At 46.6% G+C, this 12,948-nt stretch overlaps 1 long non-coding RNA gene across 1 annotated transcript; it reads right to left on the bottom strand.

Annotated features, from left to right (window-relative positions):
• Positions 1-12,180: 12,180 nt before the first annotated feature.
• LOC140685247 (uncharacterized) lies at positions 12,181-12,928 on the bottom strand. Its single transcript, XR_012058556.1, has 3 exons — positions 12,743-12,928; positions 12,564-12,612; positions 12,181-12,465 (listed from the first exon to the last, which is right to left on the bottom strand). It is a non-coding gene; the product is annotated as an uncharacterized lncRNA (long non-coding RNA).
• Between the last annotated feature and the right edge of the window lie 20 nt (positions 12,929-12,948).

Raw genomic sequence — 12,948 nt, 5'->3', positions numbered from 1 at the left:
GTTGCTGGAGAGTTTTTGTTTGCCCACGATGATTTGATGGCATTCTCAAGCACCTCCACTGTGCTGTGCCCTCTTAGTGCTGTGAGAGCTCCACAGGTGAAGGTGCAAAACCTTGGCTGGGGCCACCCTCTCCATTCCCACCAGCAGAGAAGGACCTGCCCTGGTCCTAGATGGGATGAATGAGGGTGATTTGACCATGTCCCCACCTCTGTGACCTCACCCTGACGGTCCCTAGGATCCTCTCCAACAGCCTGGCTGCACAGAGGGGACATCCAGCCCTTCCCATGTCAGCTGGTGGGAGCAGCTCACATCCTCCAGATGGGAGACCTCTGACTGAGGGCAACTGCCTGAGAGCAATTCCCATTTTTTATGAATTTAGCATTTTAATGGGTATCAAGCATGGGTATTCTTAGGTAGTCGCAAGAGTCAAGAGCAGTCTTTGAAAATTTGGTGCTTTTTAACCTGTGACAGAAGGGGTTGTGGATGAATTGGCTCCATTTCCATTGGGATAGAGATGGATAATGCTTTGGGGGAAGGAGATGTTGGCTGCCTGTGTCCAGAGGGACCAGGAGCAAGCAGGGTGGCTGCAGACACCAGCCTGACTCATGAGGAGCTTCCTGAGACCACCAGCTGGATTTAGGCTGTGCCAAGTGGTGTAGGAAAGCCTCCCAAATCACCAACATTCCATCTCCTATTTAGTTATTTAAAACCACTCTCCTTCCCCCTAACTAAGAGGCAGCGACTCCTTTGGTTTTAATGCATTTTCAGTGCAGCTGAAACTATAGATGTATTTATATATGAAAAAAATTAAATGACTGCCTTCTTGAATATTATCTTCCCGTTTATTGTGTGCCCTCTCTCCCCTTCTCTTCCCAGAGAGACCAACCATCACATGAAAATGCTTTTCATCATCTGCAAAATTTGATGCCCAAAATAGCCCCATGGTTGCCCTAGCAACAAGCATTTATTCCCCCTCCCCCCTGCGTCCCCCCCTTTGCATATTGCTGCATATTTCTATCATCTCTTTCCAGGCACAGTTCATAAACACGGCTGCATAATAAAGAATGTTATCACCAATGACTTACAGCCCAGCTGCTGCAAATAAGATATGAAGTGGCAAGGAAATACAATTTCATGCAGCTAGGACAACAGATTGATTGGGTGCCCTTCAAATTTGATGCCACTTCTTTAAGTCTGTCCAAATTCAAAAAAAAAAAAGGAAAAAAAAAAGTTAGTTTCCCCACCTCCCCATCTTTCCATGGTAGCAACAGACAATAAAAGTGGGAGATAATTCACTAGGACACTCATTATGTCTGCAGCAACCTTGCCCTGAGAGATTGACAATTTAAAGAGACGTGCTTCTTTTCCCTGCCACCTCCTCTACTTTTCCCCCAGCTGCCCTTCTTCATCAAAAGTCTCATTCCTCCAGTTTGGTTGCCTGTTTAATTCAATTATCTTCCCTTTCAAATTATTATTTCTGTTCAGATTATGAGCCAGAAGGTTGTTACTGATAGAAACAAGCAGCTCCCTTAATTTCGTTACCATCATCTCCAAAATGTTGTCCTTGTTTTTATTTAGTTTTGGCAGCACAAGAGGAAAACCCTCTGTCCCACAGCAATCCCATCAAAGAGCACCCCCATCAAGGACAAAAAGAGGTGGGCTTGTAAATTCTTCCTCACTGCTCTCACTTCTGATGGGTTCACTTTCAAGGCTGTGGAGATCTGCTTTGGAGGCTGATGTGGATGTGCAGGGAGCACTTTGTGATCTGCTGTGGCACAGCAGGGAGAGGACCTGAACGGTGCTGATGGACCTGGTGCTGCTGCTCCCAGGAGAGAGAACATCTCTGGGTGCAGACAACTCCCCATGCAGGGTTTGTCTCTCACATTCACCTCTCCTTTCTGTCCCCTGCCTCCCTTCTCCTTTACTAACAGCATTTTATGGAATTCTTCTTCACCCCTGAGTGTGAAGATTGTGGTGCCTGTCTCCGAGCCTTTCCTTCTTTCCTTCTTTCCTTCTTTCCTTCTTTCCTTCTTTCCTTCTTTCCTTCTTTCCTTCTTTCCTTCCTTCCTTCCTTCCTTCCTTCCTTCCTTCCTTCCTTCCTTCCTTCCTTCCTTCCTTCCTTCCTTCCTTCCTTCCTTCCTTCCTTCCTTCCTTCCTTCCTTCCTTCCTTCCTTCCTTCCTTCCTTCCTTCCTTCCTTCCTTCCTTCCTAAATCTGGTTTGTTCCCACCTAGCCAAGAGAAGACAGAGCCCCATCATATGTGCTGTGCAGCCTCTGGCTCCAAATTATCTCTAGGATTAGTGAACGCTAATCAATCTCCATCAGTCAAACAAACCACAGAGGAGGGAATTGCTCCTTGCTGAAGCCTTCTCTTCGTGCTCGACAGCAGCACCAAGTGCTCCCAAATCCTCCCAGAGAGCCCTGGAGTAACTCACGTGCCTTTGGGGACAGCAGAAGGGCCGAAGGGAGCATTTCCCACAGCCAGGCTGACCTGCAAACAGCTCGTCCTGCCCTGAGCACAGAGATAGGGAGATGCTCTTTCATCTTTTCATGGATTTTTATTTTTTCTTTTTCCACAGAAAGGGTGGTAACACATTTGAATGAGCTGTGCAGTGAAGCAGTGGTGTCACCTTCCTTGGAAGTGCTCAAAACCCACATGGATGTGGGACTTGAGGCCATGGCTTAGTGGTGAATGTGGTACAGGGCTGGCAGATGGACCTGATGATTTTAATTCATTGAATTAATTGTCCAGCTTTAATGATTCTGTGACTCTCTGCCCGTATCCAGTGCGAGATCCCATTGCCTCTCAGTTCCCCACTGCCATCAGGACATGGCAATAATGAGTCTAGAACAAGGTTTCAAACACAAACAGCTCTGATTTGTGCAGTGAACTGGATCTGAATCCTGGCAGCTTGCACTCACTGGCCCTAAGGATGTTGTGATGCTTAAATGAGTAGGACATTTGCCAGCTCTTCAGATGGAAAATATGAAAGCAGCTCAGGACAGGATTATTACTATTATTAAAATGAGAGACGAGGTTTTAAACCCGAAACTGCAGATCAGGAAAGTTAAAACCGTTTTCCATCTTGACATACGCTCCTCGATGGAAGAGTGAAGTCAGCATCAAAGCAGCACTCGTGGGTCACACAGAGGAGCGAGCTCAGAAATGGCACTGGAGGAGAGCCCAGCAAAGTTGGTGGATTTTTGTATCTCTTAAAGCAGAGATGAAGGAAAGCAGAAAATGTGTAATATGGGAAGGAAAGATTTTTACAGACAAATTTCTACCACCTCCTTTGAGGCGTGAGCAGTCCTTTAATCTAAGAAGGGTCATTTCTGTGTCATTTCTCTGCCCTAAGTGGAGGCCAAGTTCAAGAGAACTGTGTTTCTTTTAATTTCCTTTCGATACAAGTACTCGGATCCAGACACCCATTTATCTTTCCTGACTCAAGTAAATAAATTGAAAAAACCCCCAACTTAGTGTGTCCTATAAATACCCCATAATACAGTGAGATCCAACATTACTTTTTTTTCACACCTAAAACCTTAAACCCTTCTGACACCATAAAACACCCGCGTCCCCCATCCCATGATTGTTTCCCATAATCTAGGGGAACATAAAGAGAGAAAAATCGTGCTGAAAAAAAAAATGACACCTTATCTATTTCCTCCTTTCCTGCCGCCACTCCGTGCTTTTGTGGTCCAGGTCAGACACCTGCTCCCCACATTACGGTCTGAGGAGGTGATAAATTCTCCTCGGCTGATTACCAGCACTGGTATTCACCGGGTGTCAATCTGGGACAGGTATCCCGGCTCAGTTGCCATTCTTTGTCCTGCCAACATGCCCTAAAAGCAGAGGAGAAAGGAGAAAAATAATTAAAAAAACTAAACGGACTGACAATTTTTCTCTCATCCACTGCCGGGATGTTACAGAAACACCGGGGTCAGAGGGGGGTGCTGCGACCAGCACCACTCCTACAAACTTTTCTGAGACCAGGGGGTAAGGAGAATAATTTGCATGAGGTTCCCAAATTGCAGCCCAAGCTGGCAGAGCCCAGTTTAATCATCGGTGCACCAGCCACAGGCAGGCAGGATTGCTGAGCTTTCCCACCTCGGGACGGCATCACATCCTCATTTAGGCAGACCCCAGTAGGATTGAACATGTCAGGAAAATTAATCCACAAACATCAGAGGTTTATGTCCAAAAAGGAGACAGAGGAGTTCTTTTACTTTATTTGAATAAAGGGAGAGACCATGGGGCATTCACTGGGGTCTCTCCAATTTTTGGAGGATGCAGCCTCCTTTTTATCCCAATTTCCCACATTTCCCTTCTCTCTTTCCCCATTGCCTGAGGTACTTGAGAGGTTCAGACTTCCCAATATGCCTGATACCAGAGATGGACACTGGCATCTGCACGTGGATTTGCTTCAGCTGGGAGTGGCATCACATCCCTGAGCACAGGGCCCTGCACATCCTTTCTGTATTTGAAGCACTGAGGTGGGAGTGATGCCCTCAGCAGGGTGCCCCAGGTCACTCCATCACTTCCCAGGTTGGGACAACACATCCCAGGAACCAGCTCTCGAGTTGTCAATTATCCTCTGGTTACACAGTGCAATTATTCATAAATATTTATACACACACATGCCCTTTGTTCTGCTTTTGTGTGACACAGAGAAAAATTTTGGCTCTGTTCTCTCTCCCTCACCTGGATTTGCTCTGCCCTTTCTGTTGGATACAAGGGATTTGATTGAATTAACTTAATTGGCAAATGTATTGTTCAGACAGCTGTGACAGAAGCGACTTTGTGCATTAGTCAGGAGGTTAAGTGGCTCATGGCAGCTCCCAACACCTTTTTTTTGCTTCCAGCCCCCCTGTACTGACTACCAGTCACTTTTTGGGTTTTGGAAGCAGTTTTAGGGGGCAGACAGATCTGCTGTGTTGTACATCATATTTGGGTGATGAGAAGGCACATGACCAGAGCTGTCAAAACCTCTGGTTCCTCCCCTTGCTCCCAGCCCTTGGCCACACCAGCTGCTTTGGAAATCATGCCTACGTGGCATTTTTGTTGAAAAGAGGAAAACTAGATGTCTGGAAAAGGCACCTGCAAGTCAACATCTCTGCCTGGTCTTTATCTCACATGCTGTGGTTGGACCTGGCCTGTCTTAGAGCCCTCAAAACCCTGCAGGAAGGCTGGGAACGCCCATGTGCTGCTCTGCTGAGCTCTGCAGGGCTGTACCTCCACCCCTCACCTCACCCCTGCAGCCCAGGTTCCTCCCTTGAGGTGACTTGAGGTGACTGTGACCCAGATCTCTCCATGGGAAACAGAGCAAGAGCCATCTCCAGACACACATCTAGGTCACCAGACAGGATGAGTTGCTCTTGGGCAATTTCCTCTCTCCCCTTTCACTCTCCAGTAGCTGACCTGGCGAGGTTCTCAACTTCAGTAAGAGCCTCAACTTCTCAACTTCTCAACTTCAGCTAAGAGCCTAAAATGGACCAGTTTTCAGCAGCCCTCCCCTTCTCCCATGAACTGTTGCCTGTTGTTTATTGCATTTTGCACAAACTGCTTAATTTTACAGCTTGGAAGCTCATTGTTTGCAGGAGATCTTTCATTAAATTATTCACACTTTGGCACCCTTTGAACTCCTGAAACCAGAAGAAAAGCCAAGATGTGCAGTGACTTTGTGGGTGCAAAGAGAGACAGCAGCAATAATCCTGATGTCATCTGATGCTTTGTGAAGGCTGATCTAGAGCAGAGTCTAGACAGAGTTAAAGAATAAAGTAGGAATTTATTGGGAGGCTTTAATAGATCTCCTTTGGGTAGCACAAGAGCCCAGCTAGGGTTATACTACAGGTGAAGCCAAAATGGTCCCAAAATGCATGACCGCTCATCGGGGCTCTCACTTTTATAAGTTCTGCTCAATTTGCACATTGGAGTCCATTGTCCCATTCCAGCTTTAGCCCAGGCAGTCCAATCCTGCTTGATTTTCTCTCTCCAGCCCACAGTGTTTGTGCTCTTGGGGCTGAGATTTGGATCATTTGTCCTTGGTGCCCAGCTGGAGCAGGAATTGTTTTGTCTCCCTGCTCTGTGCAGAGAGCTCAGCATCCCCTCATGTGAATTCCAGACCCACACACTAGAGCAGCACAGAATCTGAAAAATATAAAAGCCAAAACCTGAGGTATCAACCTGAGAAGTGGCTCTGCCCCAGATGTCAGTGTCGCTGGGAGAAGCTCCCATTTACCACTTCTCTGCACCCTGATCATGCTCTGGCCAGGCACTGGTCCATCACCCAGAGGGGCAGGACAGCCCTTCCCCAGTACCACGGGCACTTGAAGAACACATTTAAAGCTCACAGGCAGAGAGAGAATGGCAAATTTTCATAACCATTTTGATTCCTGCTAACTGAAGCCAATGTAAATCTCTGTTTTTTATGAATCTCACTTACATTTCGTGCCTGACTTGTGCATAAAACTTCCCCAGATTTATACAAGCCAACTCCATAATTCATCCCCTTCCCAATCGGGCCCTATATCTTGATGACCTTTTAGAAACCAATGACTGCTTTCCTGTTGTTATCCATAATTGGAAAAGCACTAGAGATAAGAAAATTTATGGCAATGAGTGATCTACCTGCAAGAGACAATAAAGAACACTGGGCGGTGAAAGAAGGGGAAGGAAAAATCCCACACACGGAGCGGTGCAGGTGTGGGGAACGCTCAGCTGCACACACAGCTCTGGCTGAACTTCCCCTGTTTTTACTGAAAATCTCCCTCCTTGAGCCCACAATCCCCCTGACCTTCAGCCTCCACCCTACAGGACAGATGCACCCCTGCATTTCTTGGAATTTACTTGCAAATCTTTTGGTTTAAGGTGAATGAAGCAGAATATAGGAGTGGGTTCACTCCCCAAATGGATAATCTTATCCACACAATCATTTCTAAATTACACTTGAATTATTTTTATTTGTAACTTAATAACGATCTACCTGTGAGCCTCAATGTGGACTTTTTTATCTAATTACACAATACTACTTAAACTCATGGAGAAGAAGATGAAGAAGAAGGAGCAGCCTCTGCCTTAAAATCTCCATCTTGCTTTATATATATTACTATATTCTAAACCCTTAAACTCTAAGTTTTCCACCATGTGATATTACACACTTCTGTTCAAACTGTGCACCTATAATACCAGTTCTATAATTTAATTTTGGAAGCTTCTCCACGGCCTCAGGTGAAATGCAGTGTTCTCTTGGGGGTCAGTGCCTGTCAGCACAGAAAGTCTGAAATTCTCAGTGACCAGGGTTCCAACCCCATCCCTCTGGGAAAGCAGCTCAGGAGAGCAGTGCTGACACTGCTGTGGGTGTAGCACACAGGAGGGTGGGCAGGGCAGCCCTGCACATCACTTTGGGGTTGTTCACAGAGACATTAATCACTTCACCACCCACAGCAATCCCTGCCTGCAGGAATCATTCCACACCAGCACCCCTGAACTCTCCTGGCCACCACAAGCCCCATTCCCAGAGTGAATTTTGGTTTGTTTGGAAACAAAGGCAGTTCAATTGCTGCCACATCCCTTCTATGGCCCTGCACAAACAGGTTGGGGTGTAGCACTCGCAGGAAATAGGAATGTCTGTGAGGCACAGGTCCTAATCTTGGTTGTTCCCAAGAAATCCTGAACACGCCAAGACTCAAGAAGGGAAATGCTTCCAGTCACATCCACTTTCCAGTCAGAGTAACCCAGGTCTCCTTCTTGTCTCTAGGAACCATAGGTTCTGAAATGAAAAGGAGATTGTCTGGTCCGAGGGTGGGAAAGCAGCCACCAGCAGTACTGAGAGGGCTGAGTGTGGAGAGGAAGTCCAAGGTTTGCAAAGCAGAGGGATGAAAATCTGCAAACAGGCAAATAATTCATCCAGCTTTACTGTAATAGTTGCCTTCAACTCTCCTGCAAGAGCTGGAGACTCCTACGAGAGGCAGCCAGGATCCAGGGGGACTGCAGGGAAAAATCCCCCTTATTCCTGGATCAGCTGTATCATACATCCAGGAAGCTTCAGGAAATCCTCCAGCCCTTTTTTCTGTTCTCCCCATCTTCTACTGAGCAGTGGTGATGAAGGAGCAATGCTCAGTCCTGTCACAACAGCATTTTCAGCTGGCTGGATGAGAATTGCTAAAGCAGTTTAAAATGTGGCTTTCCAAAGCTCTGCTGTCACTTGAGACACACAGATACAATGACCTGCACCCACTCTGTTTGCCATACAAGTGTTTGTGCTGCCCCAGCTTAAAATGGATTCTGGCCACAGCTCAGCTTTGTTATTTGCAGTCAGGAGGATTACACACAACTATCTGTAATAATTAACTCCCGAGAGAGAAGTTAAAATGAAAACAGTAGGAGCAAGCAGCTAAGAACCAGAAAAAAACCCAACAAAACAACAGATGACAAATTCCTGGCAGGGGCTGGGATGAGGAGAGGCAGACAGAAAGCAAGAGTGGTTGTCATTGAGGAAATCCTGGCAAGTGTCCCCTGCCAGCCCCTGCAAATAAAGATCTCTGCAGCTCCCCAATGAAGGTCACCAGGTCTGTGCAGCCCAAGGCTCCTCCAGTTTGCAGCTTTTGAACTGGCTCCCAGTAAGCTCTGCCAGTTTTTTGGTGGGTTTTTTTTGTTTGTTTTGTTTGTTTGGGTTTTTTTGTGGGGGGGGATGAGCTGGTGGCAGCTCAGGGCTCAACATCCCTCCCTTGCTGGGGTCTCCTCCAGCTGCTCTCCTCCAGCTCTGCTGAATTCAGTCTGTGCCGAGGACATCTGTATTTTTGGATTATTCATTATGAATTGATTAGTTCATCCCACAGTCACCCTGATCATATTCTTCCTATGTACTAACATCTCAATGAATGAGCAGTCAAGTAGAAAATGAATGCATTAGTGCCTGATTGTATTACTAAGCTCTTGTATATGCTAACGAATGCAGCAGGGCTTAATTCAGCCCAATAACAAACAGGTAGCTGCAGAGTTAAGCAGCACAAGTGTCCAAATAAGAGTAAAACATAAAAAAAACCCCTCTTAATATCTTTTGTGTTTAACATTCAAATTAGCTTCGGACACGAGTGCTTGTTTGTGGAGAATTCTTTTGTCTGGGTATAGAGACATTTTCCTGCTAGGATTTTCACAATCATGACATTGAATCAGCCACTTTCGTCTCTGGCAGGGAGAATTGATTACAAACCACCTAGTTAATTAAAAAAAACAGCTTGCATTCAGGCCTGCTTTTTAGCAGAAACTAAGCTGAGAAAATTATTTTTTGTAAGTCCACTGGAATTGCTATTTGCAGTAAAATATGCCAGATGAAGTTCTCTGCTGGGAACACTGAAATGAAACTTTTTTTTTTCCCCTTCCTTTTATTTTTATTTTATATCATACTCTGTATGAGATAATTTCCTATTTCTACCCACAGCAGCTACAATTGTACATACAGAAAAGAAAAGCTCAGAGGAAGCACAAAAGGAACCAGGTACATTTTCTGAGCAGGTTGGCCAGGCAGGAACTTTGTCCTTGTCCATTGACTTGCTGCGTGATGCAGAGAATAGCAGCTCTCTGGATCACAATCTGTTCATCAAAACTTTATGAGTAATAGATGAAAAAGTCTGGAAAATTTTCCACACAGGCTCAGGTTTGGCTCCCTTGTTCAGAGCAGCACAGCTGCAGACAAGCAGAGCCCTGCAGTCCAAGCACACCCATTGCTGTGGCCTTTGTGGGGGCACAGAGCACACAGACCTACTCGTGCCCCCCAAATTTACAAGGATATTTACTCAGGGAGCTTCCCATAAGGATTTCTAGACAGGTTCAGATGGTGCAAAGAACCAGCATCCTAACAGGTCCACATTATCCCTTCTACCAGCTGGTTGCCATTAAAATGTAAGGGACAGTAGTTAAAAAAAAAAAAAATCTTCCTTCTTAGCAAGAAAACAATCACCTAAACCACAAAAGAGTCTATAGCAGCTGTCAGAACACGGCCTGGACAGCATCTCCCTCCACAAAAGGGTGGGCACTGACCCCTCCAGAGCCCATGGAGGTGAAATTCAGAAGGGCAGCAGCTGTGCCCAACATGACCTGAATGCAGCAGGGTGACTCAGCCGTGAGGCTGCATTTCTTAGGCAGCCTTGCTGGCTTAGGGGCTTGCACAAAAAGCCCTAAGAAATCCCTCCTGGACTGTAGTTCTCTTGCCTTTTCCCCTGGAAGGGACAGCAGCAGGCAGCAGGCTTGCAGAGAGGCCCTGGCAGGGCTGGCTGCCCTTCAGGAGGTTTGGACCTGCCACAAAGCAAAGCTGTCAGTGGTGCTGGGCAGCCGAGCCCTGGCACAGCAGCACTGACCCTGGGCATCCTCATCCCCTGCTCCCTGCCCCAGAACCAGGTATGGCAAGAGCCACACGGGCCTGGCAAGCCCCTGCCACTGATCCAGATCCCTCCTGAGGGACAGTCCCTAGCAGGGAAATGTGGCTGCTCCTTTTGATGCCCTGTGAAGGCTGGCCTAGAGCAGGGACTAGACAAAGTTAAAGAATAAAACAGGGATTTATTAAAAGGATCTCCTCCATGGATCCACCTTGGGCAGCACCAGAGCCCAGCCAGGGCTGCACCCAAGATGAACCAGAATGGCCCCAAAATGCACGAGAGCCCCTGGGATCAGTTCTGCTCCATTGGCACCTTGGAGTTCATTGTCCCATTCCAGCTTTAGCCCAGGCAGTCCCATCCTGCTTGTTTTTCTCTCTTCAGCCCATGTTGTTTGTGCTCTTGGGCCTGAGATTTGGATCATTTGTCCTTGGTGCCCAGCTGGAGCAGGAATTGTTTTGTCTCCCTACTCTGTGCAGAGAGCTCACCATCCCCTAATACGAAACCCAGACCCACACACTAAAGCAGCACAGAATCTGAAAAATATAAAAGCCCAAACCTGAGGCATCACTTTGACTCAGCAATGGGCAGCTCTTCCCAACATCAGCCAAAGGTGATTTTCACTTCCCCTCTCTGATGAGCCTTGGCTGTGTGAAGGTGTCCAGACCCTGTGGCAAAGACCTGTCCTCCCACAGGCAGTGGGAGATTGTGGAACTGAGCACTGAAATCCACTGAGCAGAGTCTAAATTAGAGCCTGCAAGAAGTGCCTGTAACAACCTGAGTGCAGAAAACTGACTCATCCCTGTGTTTTCCCCAAGCACAGACTGTGGCTGCTTGGCAATAGACCAAATAAAATGACAGTATAAACTGCCAGATCCCAGCAAATCTCTTCTTTTGCTGCCTCTCTTTTTCACTTCCAAGAAGCAGAGTTGGTTTTGTTGCTATCCCATAGAGAAGCCTCATTCTCAGGTCTAAATTTGACTCTCCCATCTTCTCAGGAGGCAAAAGTGACAGAGGGATTGGCTTCATAGATTAAAAAGACTCTCTCTAAGAATCAGTCAATCCCAGAGATGCATTTGGGGTCTCTTCAATTAGTAGGAAGACAAGTGGGCTTTGAATCCTGGCCATGGGGAGCATGGTTAAGGACTGCTGAGGTTTTGGTGGGAGGTTCCACCACCACCCCATGGACTGCACCCAGTTCCAAGGGTGAGAATCCTAACCCAGGCACAAGGGAGCAAAGGCTGCCAGAAATGCTGCATTCATCAGCCTTTCTCTGTGTGGGGAAGGGACGTGTAGGCTTAAAAAATACATGGTAATGGTCTGATTTAAGTGCAGATGAAAGCTGCTGGGCCCCAGCTCCCAGGAGAGCTCTGTGGCAGCAGCAGGAGTGGCCACGGTTCAGACTTCCCCAAGGATTCACAGAAAAAACCTGAAAGGATTAACCCCAGAGAAGAACTCCAGTGGTTCTGCTTTCTCAGGACCTGGGGCAGGGGTTTAGCTCAGGTCAGCAGGAGAGTCAGGCACACCCCTGGCTCCCTGCAGCATCTTGAGTCCAGCAGAGATCCCGGGTTTGCAGTTCAGGCATGTTTCCATTAAGAACCACAGCGAGACCATTCACTCCCCTCATACAGCCCACCAAAGAGCCTTTTGTGATAATGACCAAACTTGGTTTCATCTTGGAAATCTTTAATAGACTCCTGTATATTGTTGAAGTTTTAATGGATCTACAAGGAAACCAGAAAAAAATACCACAAACTATATAAAGATGCTGGTTTTATTGTCTGTATTCTGAATAAACCGCTATTTAATTTTTTTGACAATATTTTCTATATTCCCCTCAGAGAAATTTGTATTTATTATTTCAGATTTTTCACCTCATCTTTTATTTTTTCCTTCACTTTTTTCCCCCCATCTTTCTACAGCCACAGAAGGAAAAGAAAAAAATAAACAGGAAAAAGCAGTGATGGCCCCATTGCCATTCTTCCAGGAGTAGCTGCTCCTCACAAATCAGACCTTTTGCTCTATCCCAAAGGCAAGGAGCTGGAGGAGGCAGCATGCACCAGCCCTGGGCAGGGAGCAGGATGTAGCTCATGAGCTGTGTGACAAGGAAGTGACAACTTTTGATGGGACATGACTGGGACAATCATCTATTCTTTCCAAAGCTGGACATGTACTGGAAGAGGATCACCAAACCTGTTCATTTGCCTTCCCTGGAAACATGTCAGGGGGAATCTCCAGGCCTCTGTGAAGGAAAGAGACAAGGAAAAGGAGGATGGGACCCTCCAAGTGCCCCTTGACATAATCAGACAAGGGCAGCAATGGTTTGCCCATCTCAGGAACATTTTGCTCACTCAGAGACAAACAGAACCTACCTGCAAACTCTACAGCCCCAAGACTTGTCCTGCACAAACAGGATAAGCTTCTCCATAGAAATTATCTCCTTGACATTAGCTGGGTGTTCCCAAGCCACAGGAACAAACTCCCTGGAGAACAGTGACAAAACCTCTCCAACTGCCAGGTTATCAAATGTTTATGGTAATCAAAGGGAGATGGTGATTACATTTTTACATTTGACCCC

Source organism: Taeniopygia guttata, chromosome 18 (assembly GCF_048771995.1).
Source record: "Taeniopygia guttata chromosome 18, bTaeGut7.mat, whole genome shotgun sequence".
Taxonomy (NCBI): Eukaryota; Metazoa; Chordata; class Aves; order Passeriformes; family Estrildidae; genus Taeniopygia; species Taeniopygia guttata.
The sequence above is the reverse complement of the archived record's forward strand: the minus strand, read 5'-3'. Positions and strand labels throughout refer to the sequence as shown.